Source organism: Acomys minous (assembly GCF_964271855.1).
Source record: "Acomys minous genome assembly, chromosome: 16".
NCBI classification, from domain to species: Eukaryota; Metazoa; Chordata; class Mammalia; order Rodentia; family Muridae; genus Acomys; species Acomys minous.
In genome coordinates, this window is record NC_140498.1 from 47,915,757 (window position 1) to 47,937,357 (window position 21,601).

The following is a 21,601-nucleotide window of genomic DNA, read 5'->3' on the forward strand; positions in this document are numbered from 1 at the left end:
ACTACCAGAACCAGGAAATGAAGAACGGGCATTTGAGATGCCCAGGGGATGGCTGAAATCACAGCTGCTTTCAAAACACCCAGGTTGTATCTTCTCCATCTTTCCAGGTCATCTTTCCCCTTGCCTACTTAGCTTCACCCTTTTGTGCCTCAAAGCCAAGGAGCCTACTTTGGGTCTTCCTTACTCCTGGCCTAGGGAGCAATGTGGAAATTGATGCTCGAGAAAACTAGTTGAAGCACTCTGGGCCACATGAAGTTAAGCTCAGAAAGAATGCCAGCCTAATTCAGACTGGTGCGTGGACGTGTTCAGCATCCTATTTTTCTTCTAAGTACCCATTACTCACCCAGGGCCCAAATGGAGGCAGTTGTCCTTTCCGCGTGGGGATAGATTGCAGAAACTGGAAGCAAAGCTGGGCAGAGGGGAGATGGCAAAGCAGCTCTGCTGCAGGCAGTGAGGGGGGCACTGGGAAACCTCGGCCACTTCCAGGGTGGCAGCAGCTTCCTGCAAGGTTATCCAAGGCAGGCGGGCACAGGCTTGAAAGAGACGCAATAAAAGTGAGTCACCCTCACCCGGTGTGAGGCAACTGAGCCGCCCGGGGCTCTGTGAAGCGTCTCCCCAGGTGCAAAGTTACTCAAATTCTGGAATGAGGTTTGCCTGAATAAAGGGCATAAAAAACGTCTGCACCCATAAAGGCCAGCTGCTATGTGGAGCCATCAGCCGATAAAAGCCGCCTAAATTGAGCCCCGGGCTGGAGACAGACAGGGTCATGCCCTCTAGAAACATCTGTCTTTGAGCTCAGGATCCAGTTCTGTGGCTGCCTGGCTGTGTGACCTTGGCAAGGGACATCACCTCTCTGATCTTTACATCCCTGACTAATCACTAAGTACCCTTCATATTCTGAATCCAGGACACAGTACTGGCTTTTGGTTTTTGTTTGTTTTTGTTTATGTTTTTTGTTTTTGTTTTTGTTTTTTGTTTTGTTGTTGTTGTTGTTTGTTTGTTTGTTTGTTTTGAGACAAGATCTCATGGATGCCAGGCTAGCCTTGAACTGACTCTGGGGCTGAGGATGACCTTGAGTTTGTGATCCTTCTGCCTCAACCTCCTGAGTGCTAGGATCACAGGTGTGTGCTACCACCGCACCTCATTGATGTAGGGCCAAAGCTCTAACCCAGGCAAGCGGTCTACCAACCAAACTCCACCTCCAGTGCAAACGCTGGCATTTTAATACAGTGTGGTTCTCCCTGCAGCCCAGCAGTGAAAGCTACAGGTGCCTAAATGCAGTTGTCCAGGTTCAACCCCTACAGCTTTTTCAGCTCTGTGAGTGAGCTCAGGCAGCTTACTGAACCTCTCTGACCCCTGTTTCATTATGCAAAGAATAATAGAACCAGTGAGAAAGGAGGGCATTTATCCCAAATCGCTAAGTATCCATCTTGACTTTTCCCTCTGTGCGTAAATAGACCCAGGGCATTATACATGTTAGACAAATACCCATTCGGTAAGCTATGGCCCAATCCTGGCATCCATCATCCAGGCATATTTAGGTTGAAGTTAGTTAATGATTCTCTTTGGGACACATACGGGAGCATCTCTGAGCCACTCGTTTGCACAGGTCCCTAGCCACTCTGCTCTCTCTCTCCATACTGTACATTATCTTCTTTGTCCAGTCGCTCTCATGGTCCACAACTATCGATGCATTTACTCATCATCCGTCTCTCCACCAGAATTAAGCTCCATGCTGTCACAGCTGCCTAACTCATGACTGGAATCCTAGCATACAGCAGGGCATATGGGCCAGACTAGGTGCTGCACCGGAAGAGTGAAGAATAAATGAATGAGGCTAGGGGGGCTGCGGCTGGATCAGTGGGGAGAGAGCTCGCCTGGCAGGAAGCCCTGGCTCAGATCCCCAGCATCATACAGACTTAGCATTGGGGCTGTACATCTACAGTCCCAGGACTTGAAGGTGAAAGGAGGACCAGGAGTTCAAGATAACCATGCAGAGAGTGCAAGGCCAGCCTGAGCTACATAAGACCCTGACCCAAAGCCAAAACAAACAAAAAATGAATGAATTAGTGAATGAATCAATGAATGAATGAATGGCCATCATCTTGGTACCCCTCATATCAGCTTTCCCAGAGTTCTTTGCATCTTCTCTTTGCGGAAGAAACCGAAGCTGGGCGTGATAGATGGCACACGCCTTTAGTCCCAGCACTTGCAAGGCAGAGGCAGAGGGATCTCTGTGAGTTTGAGGCCAGCCTGGACTACACATCAAGTTCCAAGCCAGCCTGGGCTACTTAGTGAGATCCTGTCTTAAAAAGAAAGAAAAGAAAACCAAGTCCTGTGTGTAATAGAATTGAGAGGTCACATATCAGGTCTGCCTACTCCTAGGCAAGTGTTCAAACTTTAATGAGACTGCCTCTTTCAGTCCCTTGGTCAGGACATGGCTGCCCCCAGTGCTGATGATGATGATGATGATGATGATGATGATGATGATGATGGTGGTGGTGATGGTGGTGGCGGTGATGATGATGATGATGGTGATGGTGATGGTGATGATGGTGATGATGGTGGTGGTGGTGGTGATGATGGTGATGATGATGGTGGTGATGATGATGGTGATGATGATGGTGATGATGATGCTATGGTCACCTGCACTAGATCAAGACAGTCAACGTTCAAGTACAGAGAGGGAAGGACTTCCTGGAGGAGGGAGGATCAGTAGCCTGGGGGGGGGTGTCCTCTTTCCAGTCAATGCCCCCCACACCCATAAGTGCAGGTGCTGTACTAACTGGACTCAAGGGGTTATAAAGAAAAAAAGAAGCAGATATGAACGTGGGAGGGTGTGGGGGATCCTGGGAGAAGTTGGCGGGAGGGAATGGGGCATGGATCAAACTCATTGTACACCTGTAAGAAGTTTTCAAAGTATATAACTAAAGGAGTAAAGAACACTTCTTTGGAGGAAGCAGTGGGACCGAAAAGAGGTCTAGGAGGCCCCACGACAGCTCACATTTGGAGAAGGCTGAGGTAGGCAGATGCCAGGTTCAAAGCCAACCCGGGCTACATGTGAGACCATGACTCCAAGTCACCACAAAGGAGTCAGGCGTGTGCTTATTCTACAATAACAGCCCGAGTTAGTCCGGTAAGAGCAAGCCTTCGGTCTGTGGCGTGCCAATCATCTCCCTCACGCATTCTTCACGCAGCTGAGATTATAAAGGCAAAGGGCAGCTCCTACAGTGGTCAGGGCTTGGCAGGCCTCAGGGGATTCTAGCTGTTTGAGTTCACTGCCACTTGAGCAACATCCTTGTCAAAGCTCTGTATTCAAAATGAAATCTCCCAGCCTCAAGCGAGCCCTGCCGCAGTGCCCCACTGCCCCACGCACAGCTGCACGTGGTCCCGTGCAGCTCACAGCCCTCAGGTCACAGTAGCAGGCCACGCACTCCACCCGCACTGACCCGGAACCTGTGTCCTCCCTTGTGGTCTCCTCCGCCCACGTGCACTCATGGGCACACGAGAACACTTGTACTCTCACGGCCTGTAGCTGGGGCTGCAGGAGGACAGCAGCAACCCCTCATCCTGCATCCATTGTGTCTGCTTTCTCCTAAGATATCCAATCTTGCCCAAGCCCGAGTCATCGTGACTCCCACTGGCTCAGGTCAGCATCTTTTCTACCATTTTCTGTGCGCCACCTACAGCTCCACGTTAATGCCCACTAACCCGCCACCTCTCTCTCTTTATTCCCTCTTCCATCAACTTCTCCCGACCCCACCCCACCCCTGGTATATCCAGTTCAAATACACTCACCCTGAACTCTGACTCACCAAGTAGATATTAAGCACCCCACTAACCTGTGCTGAACACTGCAGGGCCAGGAGCCAAGCAGGCAGGTCCTTAGGGAGACAACGAATGGGAGTAGACTTTGCAACAGCGCCAGCCTGCCACCAAGTCTCTGCTCTGCCAAACTGCAGACTGTGTGTCTTTGGGTAGCTTGCCTACCCCTGGCTGGGTCTCCCTCACCGGGCCTCCCTCACCACCATGGCAAAATGGCCGTTCATCTACAGAATTGGGCCAAAGGCTCATAAAGTCTCCTTATATCTTTTCTCATGTTATCCATTTTTCTGTCCGGCAAGCGCAGTGAACTGGAGAGATTGATGCTGTAGCTGAATGCACAGATAGAGCACCCGCCTTTGAGAAACTTAGCCCCACAAAAACCAGGCCCATGGCCCACGCCTGTGATCCAGCACCCTGGAGGAGGAGGCAAGAGGAGCCGAAGGTCAAGGTCATCCTGAGCTACATAGTAAGTAGGAGGCCAGCCTGGCTATATGAGACCCTATCGGAGAGAGGAGGGGGTAGGCGGGAGGGAGGGAGGGAGGGACGGAGGGGGCGGGGCGTGGGAGGGGCAGGGAGGGAGAGAATCATAGTTAAAGTCTCAGCATTTTCTCCCTTGAACCTCCTCCCAAAGCCAGGTGCAGTGGGTACATACATGGAATCCCAGCACTGGTGCCAGCAAGGCTAAGATCTTGAGTTCCAGGCCAGATTAAACTATATTTTCAGACTCGGTCTCAAAAACAAACAACAATGAAAACAAAAACCCACTCCAAAGATCTCCAGTGCTCACCCATCACCCATTGTTTCTAAGCCCTGAGCAATCCTGTTGAGTCAGTACTCCCTTGGCTCAGAAAATTCCAACCTCACTGCTTTCGTTAAAATTAAATATTAATTTCAGCTATTAATTAAAATAGTAAACGATTTAACACATTAAATTAAATAATTTGATTTAAAACCTAATATGAAACACGCCGAGCACACTCCCGCCTGAGGACTGTTGCCATTCTGTCCCCTGTGTGGAATACCTAGCTTTGTCTCCACTTGCCTGTTGGGGGGAGGGAGCTCTGTCTTGTCTCCACTCCAGGAGATCGTCCCTGACCATTAGGAGACAGTGTTACCAGGCTGGGGACTCCACCAGGCACATCTGCAGCCCACTACAGAGGCTTATCCTCAGCTGCCTTGCCTGGACATGCCTGGGGAGAGTCACTCTCCCCGAGGACAGGACAGTGGCTGACTGCTGAGGGACTGGACCTTAGTGGGACAACATCTATGCTGCAGTCACACTCCAGAGCCCTGAAAGGATCATACTGGTGGAAGATGGTTTCCTGATGCCCTGTCTTTGCCCAGACCCTTCTCTTCCCTTTCCTCCCTTACCCTGCCCTCCCAAAGACATCCCCTCAAAGCCTGTGTGCTGGCTTGCACCTATAATCCTAGAGGTAGGGAGACAGAGGTAGGAATATGTAGAGAATTTAAGAGCAGCCTGGGCCACCCCATCAGCCTTGCCTACAGACAGTGAGAACAAGGATCAAACAAACTCAGTAGACCCACACTGCACAGCAGCACATGCCAGCCAGACCTCACATTCCAACACTAGAGTGACTGCAGAGCTCAGGCAAGCACTCTCTCAGGAAATGGTTGCAACAAGCTGCTAAGCACTTTGTCTGCGGATGAACTTTTGCTCGCATGCCAAGACTAAGACAGGTCCCCTTAAAACCTGATCCAAAAGGATGAAGAGAGTTTTTTTCTTAGGCAAAGATGTGTGACCTGGGCACAAAGGCTTAGCTTGTCCCCAACACACATTCTACTCACTTGCCACAGTCACAGAAGAGAGCTTACAGCAACGCATTTCATAAGCACAGGGAGGCAGCTTGGGAAGGATGGTTTTCTTAACTCCAGGCTTAGGGGAGGCTAGAGCACTCTGCCAAGTCACACACGCTCACCTAATACTCACGGAGGTGTTAGGTGTGAGCCCAGGATGCTTTGGGGTGCTTAGCTACAACGTTCCATCTCTCCGCAATCACCATACTCTGGTCGGTCAGTCAATCTGCAACACCTCCAATACAAGTGTGCCTTCTTCAGAGAACTATAGCTCACAGCAGTGAGTGAAGAAACAGGGGCGCAGAGGTATAATTAACCTCTAATGGTCCAGCTGAGGCTGGTAGCTGGGTCTGCCCAAGCCTATGCTGCAGCCCCCGTCAACCCTCCTGCCCCTGTTTCGTACCACAGCCCACATTTCTGTGCCTCCTGGCTGTTGCCAAGGCTGGACTTTGCTGAAAATGCCTTTTGCATTGATGCTTACAATGCATCTTTACAACCTGACCCAGAAGTGGTGGCCTATGAGGGTCCTTCCCAGCCCCAGGCCCAGCCCCATGACTTCCATCTGACCCCCAGGGGTTCATCTTCCCAATCCCAGGTCATGGATTCACTTATTCATTCAATTTACATTTCCTTCCGGCTGGGAGTTGGTGGGGCACACAGAAGCAGGCAGATCTCTGAGTTCAAGGCCATCCTGGTCCACAGATAAAGTTCTAGAGAAGCCAGGGCTACACAGAGAAGCTCTATCTCAAAAACAAAAACAAAGGAACAAAATCCACAACAGACATTTCCTGAGCACTTACTTTGGGCCAGGTCAATACCAGTTACTTATACGGAGATAGCTCATGAGCTGGGAATGTAGAAAGAGTGTTAACCTAAAATGTGTAGGACCCTGAGCTCAATCTTCAGCACTACCACATCCACAGAAAAAAATAAAAATGGATAGGTCACCTTGTCCTCTCCCAAGGGTCCACAGTCAAGTCTAGTTCCTCCATGACCTATCAACTTATTCATCCATCTACCCATCTATCTACCTATCCACTCACCCATCCACCTAGCCCCCACCCATCCACCCATCCACCTATTCATCCCCCACCCACCCATGCAGCCTACCCACAGTCACACCCACCCATCCATCCTACCCACAGTCACACCCACCCATCCATCCTGCCCACAGTCCCACCCACCCATCCATCCTGCCCACAGTCCCACCCACCCATCCATCCTACCCACAGTCCCACCCACCCATCCAGCCTACCCACAGTCCCACCCACCCATCCATCCTACCCACAGTCCCACCCACCCATCCATCCATCCATTCGCTCACTCATCTCCCCTCCTGTCCAACCATTCATCCATGAGGTGAATGGATGAGCTTTGCCATATGCCAGGCATTGTTCAAGGAGTGGGAACACAGCAGTGACACAGACAGTTATAGCCTTTGTCCCATACGGCAGATAATTCAAATGCTGTTACATCGTGTATACGTCAGGTCTACGTGTTCCAGCCACACTGCTGAGCACTTTGCACATCCTCCTGATTTAATCCTGATGTCAATCCTGATGCTAGAGTGCTACTATGAGCTTCATTGACTGGGTAACTGAAACCTGGAGCTGTCAAGCAATTTAACCAAACTACTCATCTAGTCAGGGCTAAGACCCTGACCAGCCCACAGAACCTTTTTTTTTTTCTCTCTCTCTCTCTTTTCCATGTTTTGTTAATGCTGATTGTTCTGGTTGGTTGTTGGTTGCTACTTGGTAGTGAGAATTGCACACAGAATCTTGAGCGTGCCAGGCAAGCACTCTACTAGTGAGCCATGCTCCCAGCTAGAACCTACGTGCCTGTTTATGCTACCCAACATCCCTCCTGACTATCCAAAGAAACAAGAAACGTGGCTAGGCATGGTGGCGGACACTCGAGAGGCTGAGGTTGGAGTATGCTGCCAGCTTGAGGCCATCCCGAGTTGTATAGTAAAAACATTTCTCAAGACAAACAAAACCAGAGAGAAGAACAGAAAAAAAAAGGAACCAGATGATGGGGTGTGCTCTGCACAGAGCTAAAGCTAAATGCTGCAGGAGAGCTGGGGGCGGCACTCAGCAGAGGAATGCTTGCCCGGCTCTCACAAGACCCTGGATTCTACCAACAAACTAGAGGGTGGGGGGCTCGATAAAAACATTAAAAAAACCAGTAAGTTATAGCATAGCCATGACTCTCAGAACTAGGTCCAGGGAGCTGGAAGCAAAAGACTAGAAGGAAGGGCTCAGGGAGGAGATAGACTTTAAACATCCTCTAGAAGAGTAAATAGAATTTACAGCGGGAAAGAAAAAAACGAGGAGGAGCCCAAGCGGGGACAAAAGCAACACCCCGACTGTTTCCTGGCAGAGGGGCAGAGGGAGGTGCGGGACTGCCTAGGGCTGAAGAACTGTGGCCAGTGAAGGCCTGATTTCCCAAGGTCTCTGAGGAGGCTGAAGTTTCTCTTATGGCCACATGGAGGCACTAAAGGCCAGGCTGGGAATTGCAGAAATGGCCCTAAATGACATTCACAGTGAGGCTGCTGTGACAATGAACGGTTTTATAAAGAAATACGAAGTCTTGAGTGAGGCCCATAAGTGTAATTCACTTGCCTTCTGCAGCAGGCTTCTTGGCCTCTGTGTACATATGTGCACGCAATGCAAACCTTGGGAGGTCCTAGAGCAGTGGTTCTCAACCTGTGGGTCATGACCCTTTTAGTGTTTGACTGCGTACAGGGGTCCCCTAAGACCATCTGCATATTACATATTTACACAAGTTATGAAGTAGCAATGAAATCATTTTATGATTGGGGGCCACCAGAATGCAAGGAGCCACTGCCCTAGAGGGACTAAACAGTGTAAAATGCATTGGCTAAATGGGGGCTCTCCAGCATCGCAGCTGCTCAGATTGGGGCTGAGGGTCTCTGCACAGCCTAGGACATTGCACAGCATCCCTGGTCTCCACCCTCCAGATGCTGGTAGCTCTTTCCTGTCTTAGCAAGTGACAAGCAACAATGTCTCCTGAGATTGCCAGTGTTCCCCAGGATAGAAAACCACTGTGCTAAGGCAAGAGGCTGCTGTGGTTCTCCACTTCCCAGATTGGGGGGGGGGGGGGAACCTGGAGCAGATAGGGCCCTTCTCTGTGCTCTTTCCCACTTCCTGAACAACTGCCAAACATTGACTGCACCGAGTCATTTAGGTATTAAATACAAGTCTGTGGGCTAGCAAGACGGCTGAGCAGAAACAGGTGCCAGCTGCCACACCTGACAAGGCCAGGTGCCACACCTGACAAGCCCAGCTGCTACACCTGACAAGGCCAGGTCCCACACAGTGCAAGGAGAGAACCAGCTCCTGCAAGTTACCCTTCTCCCAAGTGTGAAGGAGGAAGGGCACGTCAAATACACATGGCATTGGGTTGTTGACGGGAAAGCATGCTCCCACTTCAAAAGCAGCAAGAAATCGTTTATTCTGGGGCCAAACACAACTGGTCATGGTCCAAGAACCCCAAATACCACACTCCCTGTGTTCCAAGGTAGAAATGGTTTCATGCAGTTTTTATGGTGACTTAACAAAGAAAGTCATAAGTCCAGACATGTTTCAAAGGTATTTGGCCAAAGGGGGGTTACAGCAGAGCGAGGTCACTGTTATAGACCTCAGATCTTATCTGAAGACATTCTTAGCCTTCCCTTGGTGGAAGCGAGGGGGGTTGAACATCTCAACTGGACTTGCCTAGGAGCTGAAAGGGTCATCACTTTGTTGGAAGCCTACGAGAGTGCTAAAGACAGCCCAAGGCAATTTGCCTTACTACACACAGCTTTCCAGCTTCTGCAATCACAGGACCTTTCATCAGTCAGCCTTGCAGAATCTGAACCCTGGTACAGCTTCCCAGAATTATATAAAGAAATAAACATTTGGGCCTCGTTTTCAGTTGTTAATCCAAAAGGTTTCGTTTTAGCTAATTCTTTCTGTTTTTTTTTTCAAGTTGTATTATATTTTATGCATTTATCTGGTGCGTGGGTGTGGGTGTGGCGCATGTCACTGTGCACAGGTAGAGGTCAGACAATCTGTAGGAGGCAGTACTTTCTCTTCTTCCATCATGTGGGCTGAATGGCTTCTTGCTGCGGGCTGCAATAATTCCAATAGAAGCAAATTAAAAAGTAAAAGCAGGTCTATTCAGGGATTAGTCGCTCCAGAGGCGTGGTCTGAGTTCTGAAGTCTGTAAAGTCACAGGGTTGACATGAGATAGGGGATTCTTAAAGGGGTGAAAGCATTAGAATATTAGGTTTGTGGGTCCGTAGGTGTGTCCTGAGTCCAGTGGTCACTTGGGAATCCAGAACTAAGTGTCTGCTTTGTCCAGAGTTTTGCGAGGGCTTTTGAGGGATCTCCAGGTTCTGGTTGGAGTGAGGGGGTGGGGCTCTCTTTTGTCCCTAAACCTCTGGCCTGATAACGAGTCTTTGGCAGCAAGCTCCTCTATCCTCTGAGCCATCCTGACTGCCTCTTGTTGCTGCCTGCTGTAACCTAGGAGGATAGAAGAGGATGCTGGATGCCCTGGACCCTGGATCAAAGGTTAGGTGGTTGTGAGCTGTCATGTGGGTGTTGGGCACTGAAGCCAGCGCGTCTGCAAAAGAAGATTTTGAACACATAAATTGCTTGATCCAATGTTTGCTCTGTGTCCTCTGACATTTCTTAGCCTTTCATTAAGGAAAGAGCTTTGAGCGGCCAAGCCCACACCTGGTACACTCCTGCAATCCCCACAATGGGAGACCGATGCAGGTGGATCTCTATGAGTTTATAGCCATTTTATCTTCATAGGGAGATCCAGGCCAGACTGGGCTACATAATAAGAAGACATAAAGGGATAAGCATAGTGGTACCCATCTTTAATCCCAGCACTCAGGAGGCAGAAGCAGGTAGGTCTCTGTAAGTTCGAGGCCCACTTGGTCTACATAGTAAGTTACAGGGCAGCCAAAAGATGCATAGATAAGCAAATAAATAAGTAAATAGAATAAAAGAAATATAGATACATCAATAAGAGAAAGGAGGGAGTGGCCTAGAAAAATGACTCTGTGGTTGTAAGCACTTGTTGCTTGTACAAAGAGCCAGAGTTTGGCTCCCAGCACTCATGTTAGGCTCCCAGACACCTGCAACCCCAGCTCCAGGGGAACTTCTGATCTCTGTGAATACCTGCACTCACATGCACATGTACACACGGGCACGTGCACGGACACAAACACACACATGCAGAGAGGGAGAGAGATTAAAAAGAAAAGAGGGAGCTTTCAGCCTGCAGCACACACGTGCCCCATATCACGCATACACCTCTCATGTATGCACACCGAAAAGAAATGTCTGTTTTAAATAGAGCTTTCTTATTTCATAAATGATGAGTCATATCAACATGTGTGTGCGTGTGTGTGTGTGTGTGTGTGTGTGTGTGTGTGTGCGTGTGTGTGTGTGTGTGTGTGTGTGTGTGTGTGTGTGTGTGTATGTGGTGAGATGTTTGGGTTTGTGCATATGTACATGCATGTCTTCTGGACAACCTTGGGTTGTTTCTTTAGGACCCATCCACCTTGCCTGGCGTTGTTTGGTTAGTTGGTTGGTGGTGGTGGTGGTGGAGGTGGGAATGCATTAATGTTCACATATGTTCACATATGGTGTTTACATGCCGGGCATCCTGCTCTGCCGCTCTCTCCCTTATTCCCTCAAGACAGAGTCCCTCACTGAACCTGAAGCTCGGCTGGCAGCCAGCACGTCCAGCGGCCCTCCTGTGTCCCGTCCAGCAGGACCAGTAATTACGGGGTCGCGAGGGGAGCCATACCTGAAAAGATGGGACGAGAAAGAAGGAGACGAGACCAAGTAGAACTCCTATCAAGGTCTGTTTATTGAATCAAAAGCAAAAGCTTATATGGGGTGGAAGCAGGAGCCAAGCAGTAGGGGAGGGGTCTGAGAATGCCTCCAGGTGATCTCAGCAGGGGAACATCCTGTGGTTCATCTTGAAACAATTCCTATCTTATTTTAGCTAACTATCTCTTGGAAAGTCCCGAGCCAACCCGGCTAAACAACATCTGCAGAGGTCGAAAGGAGGAGGTTATGCAGAGGTCGAAAGGAGGAGGTTATGCAGAGGCTGAAATGAGGAAGTTATGCAGAGGCTGAAATAAGGAAGTTATGCAGAGGCTGAAATAAGGAAGTTTAGCTTTGGAATGGGGCATCAGAATTTTGCCTCAGCCAGTAGATTCTTTTAGCCTTGAATGACCCTGGGCTGGCTCCGGACACTCCTGTGTCTGCCCCCACAGATCTGGAGTGTGGGTGTGTGCTGTCACACCCATATTTGTACAGCGTGCTGAGGATTAGAACTCAGTACCTCATGCTTGTTCAGCCATCGCTCTTACACACTGAGCCATCTCCCTTACGTCATAGCTTGGTGGGATTTGGCAAGTGTGGCACATAACGCAAACTTACTTCTGTCACACCAGGCATTCATTATAGACGTGCTACATAGCACAATTTCCCCTATACGGACATTTCAATTCAAGAAAGGTGAATTCCCCCTCTCCCTGGAGTGAGTAGCCTTACGGCTTGAGCAGGTCTTAACTTAATCAACATCTTCAAGGGTTCTGGAAGCTGTCAAAGCCTCTAAAGTTGACAAACACCCTGTTGACTAATCAGGAACTCCAACAAACAGCTGTGTTGGCTCTGTTTCTTAACAATTAAACTTTATTATACAACCCAACTAGCATACACAAGAAGGAAAAAAAGGTTAAAGGGACAAAAGAGTGAACCTTCCGGAATCCGTTCCACGGGACGGGTCCTTAGGTGTCTCTGTCCCGAGAGCTGGTCCGGTCCTCTCTCTCCGCGCACTCTCCTCACCTCCACCTCTTGTTTTTTCTTTTCCCCACCTTCCCAGTCACAAGCAAAGGGCACACTCCTTCTCCCTTCGAGGGTCAATTAGGAAAACAATAGCCACGGTGGGGTTCCCAGGTCGGCTTCCTGAATTCCAAGCCCAGGAAGGCTCCAAACAGTCTGTCACAAGGTATTCATGGGGTGCCCCAAGGGTAAAGCCGCTAAGACTACTTCCACCTGTGACAAAGCTTAATCTTTCCCACACATCTGACTATATTAGGGAGGATAAACAACTTCGTGAATTGACTTCCAAGCAAGTACGAGAACAATTAGTGGACAACTTCATTAACCAATATCAGCTAGACTAAAGAGCATTGGTTTGTGCACATTCCATCTTTGTTTGAAGGCTCATTAGGTAGCCCCTGCTGTGAGGCAAGCACCAACTACCTGGACACCCTTGGGTGTGCCCAAGGGCCTTACAAAACTCATATTATTTTTCTCATTATATGGATGAGCTACCTACGGCCCAGAGCAATGACCATATTTCTTAATCAAAAAGTGGTAAACATTACACTGGTAGAAGCAACAGCATGGGCTGGGTATGTAGCTCAGTTGGTAGACTGTTTTCCTGTTGTGCAGGAGGTGCTGGGTCTGATCTGACCATGGAGGTATACATCTATGGTCCCAGCACTGAAAGCTCAAAATCATCCTCACTTATATAGGCAATTCAAGGTTAGCCTGAAATCTGTGAGACCCTGTTTCAAAAAAGGAAAAGAGAGGACCAGTCCAATGGCACAAGCTTTACATTTTAGCATTTGGGAGGCAAAAGCAGGTAGAACTCTGTGAATTTAAGTATAACCTGGTTTACATAGTGAGTTCTAAGCTAGACAGGGCTATACAATGAGACCCTCTCTATGAGAAAAAAAGGAAGACAGAGAGACAGAGACAGAGAGGCAGACAAGGAGGAGGGAGGGAGAAAAGGGAGGAAAAAGAAGAGGAGAAAAGATTTAATGGCATGAGACAGGTATCATCTGGGAAAATCTCAGAAAAAATCCAGAACATGTAAAATTCCCTAGTGTCTGGGCTGTAGAGAGGGCTCAGCAGTTAAGAGCATTGGTTGCTCTTCCAGAGGACTTGGGTTCAATTCCCAGCATCAATATGGTGGCTCACAACCATCTGAAACTTCAGTTCCAGAAAAACCAATGCTCTCTGTGGGCATGTGGTACACACACAGCACACAGACATAAATGCACACAAAACACACAAAAGGGATGGCTCATTCCAAAGGCGAGAAAGCTAGCATTTGAAGTCACTGGATCCTCCAAGCCCATTGCAGATGCTCAGAGTCTTGTATTCAGAGAGTCAGCCATTCTCTCTTCCATCTGTCCAATGCATACTCAGAGCTCCCCTGGTAGGTCACCTTGATCTTTGCTCGGTTGGACCGAGAAGTTCCTAAACAACTAATAAACCTCATCTCCAGGTATGTCTGAGGACCTTTCCAGGGAGGACTGAGAGAGGCCTGCATGAGTTGTGGATGGCTCCATCCACCCCACAGGTTGGAAGGTCCAGATGGGACAAAAGTGAAAAAGGAGGAAAGTGCACTGTGGTAGTTTGAACACTCATGCGGGTGTTTGAACACTCAGTCCCCTCTTGGTGACACTGTTTGGGGAGGTTATGGAGCATTTGTAAAATGCAGTATTGCTGGAGGAACTGTGTCACTGGGGCTGGGCCTTGAGGGTTCATAGGTCGCTCTCTCTGTTTTGTGCTTTGGATGGAAGATGGGCCCTTTGAGGTCCCTGCTCTGGTCACCTGCTGCCATACTTGCCCTGCTGTGTGGGTTCTCCCCCTGAAACCGTAAGGCCAGATAAGCGCTTTCTTCCTTCAGTTGTCTCTGTTTGGTGGCAAAGTAACCACTACACGCACAATCATATGATCAGATTCTCCCACCCCAACCCCCCACCTCATTCCTGGCCACCATGATAGACTGAAATTTCTAAAATCGACAGCAAGATAAAACCTTCTTCCCTTAAGTTGCCTCCCCTGGGTAATTGGATCAGCGCATCAAGAAAGCCTGACTTACATAGGTCCGCGCAGGTCATATGCTATTTAGGGACCTGAAGATCTACTGAAAAGCTGAGAAGACAAAGGTATACTGTCAAGAAACCTGTCACATCTTCTCATAAGGACCAGGATTGCCCAAATCACTAAGAGCTACAACAGTAGCCCCTACATTCGGTTCCTATGGTGATCTCCTGTAGGGACACCGTTCCTCCAAGGAGCTTAGAGTATAAATATCTCTAGATCATACTTGATCAAAGTAAGGGGTCAAACTCCATAGTGCTTAAGGGGAGAGTCTTCTAACGAGATAAGAAGGCAATCAAAATCATTAGAAAGTGGTCCTAGGTAACATTGGTGCTCTTAGTGCTCTTGGTAACATCCTTGCCATACAAGCACTAGAAACTATGTTTGATGCTGAGAATCCACATGAAAAGCCAGTCATGTGGGGCCAGAGAGGTGGCTCAGAGGTTAAAAGCATGCACTGCTCTACCAGAGGACCAGAGTTCAATTCCTACCACCCACAGCAGGTGGCTCAAAACACCAGTAGCTCCAACTTGGAGGCACCCACACACATATAAAAAATAATATTTTTTAAAGTCAGGCACAGTGGCACATACTTGTGTTACCAATGTGGGGGAAGTGGAGGCAGGAGATTCCCTAGAGCTCACTGACCAGTTAGCCTAGCCTAATTGATGAACTACAGGACAATAAGAGACCTTGTCTCAAAAACAAATAAAAAACACAAAATAAAAGCAAAGTGGATGGCCCATGAGGAATGACACCCAACATTGACCTCTCTGGCCTCTACCTGTGCTTGCACACAAGAGAGCATGCACTCTGCCCACATACTTGCACCTACACACACACACACACACACACACACACACACACAAACCTGAACATGTACACAAATGTTCATGCACACATAGCCCCCACATGAACATACAAGTTCCCACATACACACATAAACATACCATACACACACCTGCACATTTATTCACAGTTATGCCCACATACCTAAGAGAGAGAGACACACACACACACACACACACACACACAGAGAGAGAGAGAGAGAGAGAGAGAGCGAGAGAGAGAGAGAGAGAGAGAGCATACACATAAAGGTGCATATAACTACATGAAATACATACAAAGGTGTTTGTATGTTTGCTTCTCTCAAGAAAGGGTTTCTCTGTGCAACTCTGTCTGTCCTGAACTCCCTTTATAGACCAAGCTGGCCTCGAACTCACAGAATTCCACCTGCCTCTGCCTCCCAAGTGCTGGACTAAAGGCGCGTGCCACCACAGCCAGCTCAAATGAATCATTTCTAAATCCCAACACATGAACTAGATGTAATATCTTCTCTAAGTAAATTCTCTGCAAACTAATGTTGTTATAAAGAAATAAAATCATAATTTGTTCAATTTTACCAATGAAGACTCAAGAGCCAGATACTGGGGTGAAAACCTGCTACCTCAGAGAGGCAAAGAACGCATACACATGACCTTCCTACTCAGCCCACAGATCCCTAAGGAAAAAGCCAAAAGGCCAACCCTAAAAGCCAAAAGGCCAAGGTCAAAAGCTTATTAGCTCACCCAACAACCCAAGAGGAGAAAGCCAAAAGCTCATTTAAAAATCCATGCTGTCTTAAATACCCTTCAACTCAAAGTCCCCCCCTTTCTTTTTAATCTCTGTCAGCTGGTTTCTTGCTCTGCCTCTCGACCCAGGGTTAACTTAATTAAATCCCATGTGCAGAAAGCTCTTAGATAAAAGGTGTGTTCTAGGGCTGAGCCACACCATAATCACCTGTTTACAATAAACAGAATTTCTTGGATTAAAGGTGTGTGTTTGGGCTGAACCACACCAAACAAGAAACAGGTTTTTACAGTTCACAATTTCAGGGTTATCAATGGGATCAAATATCCTGCAACATTTCCCCCTTTTTGTCTAAATAAAAGCCTTTTTTCTAACATCAATAAACTATGTACTACTTGCTAATATCCAATCCATTAGTATTTGGCACCCTTGGAGAAAGTATTCTACTACCTTCCCTATCTTGATGAGTTCAAAGGTCTGTACCTACATCGCTTTGTATCATACTTTGCATTACCAAAACAAAACAAAACAAAACACTTTTTAGACCTAAAACATCCTCTTAAATTCTTAAATTCTCAACAATTTAAGCTTGATTGTTAGACTATAACTATTTAGTCTTCAACCCTATCAGAGACATGAGAAGGATAAATATTATTTGAATAAACAGAAAGTGCAGAGCAAGCACTTCCAAAACTATAGACATAAGAGAGACTGCTAGATGCCTGGACAGTCACCTAAGATTTCTCTACAATGCTGGAGCATCATCTTCAGCCTTCTGGCTCAGAATATCTGATAGATTTTCTGTGAAGTGGATAGTATGAAGGATTTACCTACTTTGTCTTTGCAAAGTTTGGCAGGCCACTTCCCTGCATCTAGTTGGTCCAGTATTCTGTCTGCAGTGTAAGTGAGAGCATTTCTTGTCCAAGTGGCTCGCTTGCCACATATAAAGCCAGCTCCTAAAGGAGAATTTTTTTGATGCTCTTTCAAAGTTTTATTCAAAGTCAAAAGGGGGCTGCTGAAAGTAGATGGCATGTATCATTGTCAAAAAATCTCAAATTAATAAAACATCTTTAAACATCATATTATGTAGATTCCTTTTAGGACCATCTAGCTGTCTCTAGTATATCTGAATTGCTTGTTTCTAGCTATACACTGACTGATCAACTTAGAAAATATATGTGATTAACTAAACCACTACCTAACAAAACCACAAGTTTCATTGATTTTAGATTGCATTTCTTTTTTTTTTAGATTGCATTTCTTAATTATCCTAAACAGCTTATAATAGTAGCTTTCAAAAGGACCAGAACTTCACATTGCATTTTTAAGAATTACATGGGTGCAATACCTTAAAAAGAGTCAATACATAGTATGCTGTAGCCAAAATATGACCTTAATTTGTATTAATATATAAAGGATCTATACCAATGTAACCAATTATAACCTTAATTTTGTATTAACATATGAAGATCTGTAAAACTAGATTCAATAATTTATCTTTTTTCCTACTGTTCCTATCTTATTTCTATATCCTCCCTTTTTTGTCTAAATATAATGAAGGATTTTTAACTCTAATATAGTAAAACTACTTTTAAAAATGAAACAATTTTTGCTAAGTTTTCCACAATGTCCAGCTTTGCTGTATTTGGCAGTCTTAGGATTAAGTATTTTTTAGTTCAAAGTCCTGTAAAATGTTCATCATATGAACTCAGCAATTTTAATTCTGTAGTTCGAAGCTGATCTTTTGATGGTGTTTGTCATCTTAGTGGCCATCCTGACTAGATAGAACATAATAGTTAACTCAAAGTCCACCGTTTGCCCAGAACCAGGCAGCAGAGTAAGTGTGGAACAGATTTTCTCAGTAACTGGTGTTACACAGTCCAGGTGGATTTGTTGTTGGGGGCTCTGTCATTTTCTTGAAAACCTAAAAGGTTATTATTAGGAGTGTTGGAATACCTACCATTTTAAGTGCCATATTCAGCAGATCTCAAAAGGGTTTGAGGATTATAATCTACTAAGTACATCCGAGGTACACACACTTTGTTCCTAGTTATTTGCTTCAGGCTCGAACCTGGAGCCATGTACAGGAAGCTAGACAAAGCCTATTTCTAGAATTAGTTAACACTCACTATGACTACTAGTACCAAAAGAGAAACTTTATATATACAAAATAATCTTATAGATTTTGAGATAATTTACCTTTAAAAAAAAAAGTTAGAGTCAAATGAAAACCAAAAGATTATAAGACCAGTGGCAATAGGATAGCCCTTATTTTTTGTTTTCCTCTGTCCCATACCAGGTGGCTCTTCTGATATGAAACAGATTTTGGATTTTCCTTTAACAAGCATGCATGGGTTTAGAAAAGGAGAGAGCCACACTCCAACCTCAAAGCTGGTTTTAATTTATAATTGAGTTCGGATGACATAAAGACCACTTGCCGCTTATGTCTGTAGAAGGCAGCAGAAACGAGATAGAGGTAGCAACACCACTTGGCCAATTTACTCCTTTTCTTGTGACATTTTCTCCTACTGTCCTTTTCCTTTAGATGTTTCGTTTGTTCAGTGGTCTCTGGATTCCTTAGTTATATGGTTTTATTCTCCTGGAGAGATAAAAACAAAAACCTGCCCCACCCCCAAACCATAAGGGTTTCCTTTTTTGTATCTTTTCTAGGGCAAAATGTTTTTTAGCAATAGAAAAAGTATCTTTCAATTTAAAAAATTTTTTTAATTTCTTTTGAAATTTTGAAACTAATTTTGAGTGTATTTATATTTAGGTCACTAAGGACATTCACTTTGAATCTCACCCTGCCTTTTGCAAGCAGCTTTAGGTTTAATCACTGTAATTCTTATGCCTGCCTCTACTGTAGGCTTTGAACTTTTTCAAACCTACTTTATTTGGGGTTCTTTGGTGCTTATACCTCCCTTACAACCCACCTTCCCTAGATAGGAGAGAAAAGAGGTTAATGGGGACAGAAGAAGTTGACCTTTTTAGACTCAGCTCCTTGGAGGGACTCCACTTTTCGTCATCAGGATTTCAGCAGACCCATTAAATAGCAATTCAGCAAAGGTGACTCAATTTCAGCAGCTGGAACCCAGAACCTTGAAGCATTCTCTGGAGCATTTCTCTCTAGGAGCATCTCAATATGGAGCGATAAACAGCCAAACAACAAGAATTGATGCAAAAAAACAAACAAACAAACAAACACAACAACAATCTATCCTCTCAGAGTCTGTACTAGGATGTTTATCAGTTGGCAAAAAACCATGCCCCACAAGAGGCAGCTTCTCTTCTAGTGGAAAAACAGTGTGTCCTCTCATAAGTCTGTTTCCAGAAGACAAACACCTCATGCCCTCACACAAGTTTGTTTCACATCCCATTCTTGGGATCAAAATAAAAACATGTTAACATCAACTACACTCTACCTCTCAAGTGTTCGGATCAAAGACGCGTGCCTTCCGAGTGCTGGGATTAAAGGTGTGAGCTACCACATCTGGACCTAAGTTTTTCTCTACTTGGAAATTTCTCTGTATTAGGCTGGCCTTGAGCTCAGAGGTCTCATGCATCTATCTCCTGAATGTTGGGATTAAAGGTATGAACCATTACCAAGCTGTTCGCTGTAATTCTCAAATTTAGAAAACAACTAATTTATAGAGACCACCTGTCTCCACTGGGAGTAAAATCCTGGGTTACCACCACCCTGCTCAAATTTTTTATTTAATAGGAGCCCCAAATTACTCCTACTCTTAGAGGTTGAGAAAACAAGTTCGAACTGCAGCAACCCTTTGAAGTTACTTAAAACATCTTAAATCTCTTAACTGTGTTTTTAATACCAAACAACAAAAACGTCCCTTTTATTTAAGAAGAAAATTCAAAAGCTGATTCCAAGATGACATGTAGCAATCTATAGTCTAACATTCTAACGTGGGATTAACACACGTGATTTTTTTCTCCTTTATTAATTTATTCTTGTTACATCTCAATGGTTATCCCATCCCTTGTATCCTCCCATTCTTCCCTCCCTCCCATTTTCCCCTTATTCCCCTCCCCTATGACTGTTCCTGAGGGGGATTACCTCCCCCTGTATATGTTCATAGGGTATCAAGTCTCTTCTTGGTAACCTGCTGTCCTTCCTCTGAGTGCCACCAGGCCTCCCCCTCCAGGGGACATGGTCAAAGGTGAGGCACCAGAGTATGTGAGAAAGTAATATCCCACTCTCCACTCTACTGTGGAGAGACACACATGATTTTTAAAAACTTTTTTTTTCAAATTCATGTAAGTAAGACAAGTATGCCTTGGTCTCTGGTCACTTATAGCAGTTTGTCAAAATATTGTGGTCTTTCTTGAATTTGAAACTGTTCTGTCCTGGATTACATCCAGAGAAGTGTTGTTTTTAACAACAGGCATTAAATCTTTTAATCATTTGGTGGATGAGGTTCTCCAGTCGTGACAGGGAATGATTGAATTGATTTGATGCCAGGGCCTTTTAGGAGGTCCCTCAAGTGTTTCCCAATGGCACGGAGTTACCTTGCCCATTCTTGTTGCTTTTATTAGTCCAAATCCTGCTCTTGTCATACCTTCTGCATACTCCAGAAGGCTGGGACTTTCTTTTTGGATTATCTCTAGAAAAACCATTGTTTCTAGGAAAGCCTTACCTACAATCCTTTTTCAAATGGCCTTGCTTACCACAATTAAAACATCTGCTATTTTTATTTTTCTGAGTTCTCTTATAAATTACTTCTTCAATCAGATTAGCAACATAAACATGAAATCCAATGTCAGCCACATCTCTAATCCATTCCTGTAATGGTGCTTGCCTTTAGAGATCTAGTCATCCTTTTACATTCTGAATTAACATTTTCAAAAGCCAAAGATTCAAGCCCTGTGTGGTGGCGCACACCTTTAATCCCAGCACTCAGGAGGCAGAGGCAGGCAGATCACTGTGAGTTCGAAGCCAGCCTGGTCTACAAAGTGAGTCCAGGACGTCCAACGTGACACAGAGAAACCCTGCCTTGGGAAAAAAAATAAGCAAAGATTCAATTAATATTTTTCTGACTTCTGAATCTGATACTATTCTACTTACAGCTGAATTCAATCTTTGTAAAAAAAAAAAATTCAATAAAGGCTTCTTTTGGGCCTTGTATAATTTTAGTAAATGACTCAGACCTCTTTCCTGATTTGTCAACCTTGTCCCAAGCATTTAAAGCTGCTAAACCACATAGTGCCATGGTGTGATCATAAAATTCAAACTGCCTTTGTAAATCAGCATATTGACCTTCACCTAGCAACTGATCCTGGGAAATATCAATACCTCTGGCCTGATTTCATTGTTCTATGGCCTTCACTTCCTCTTTTCAGCATGATTGCCATTGTAACTGAGGACCAGGTTCCAACATTGCTGTGGCCAAATCTTTCCAGTCTTGAGGGTTCACCCTATTCTGGGTTTCCCATGAATTTAGAATCTG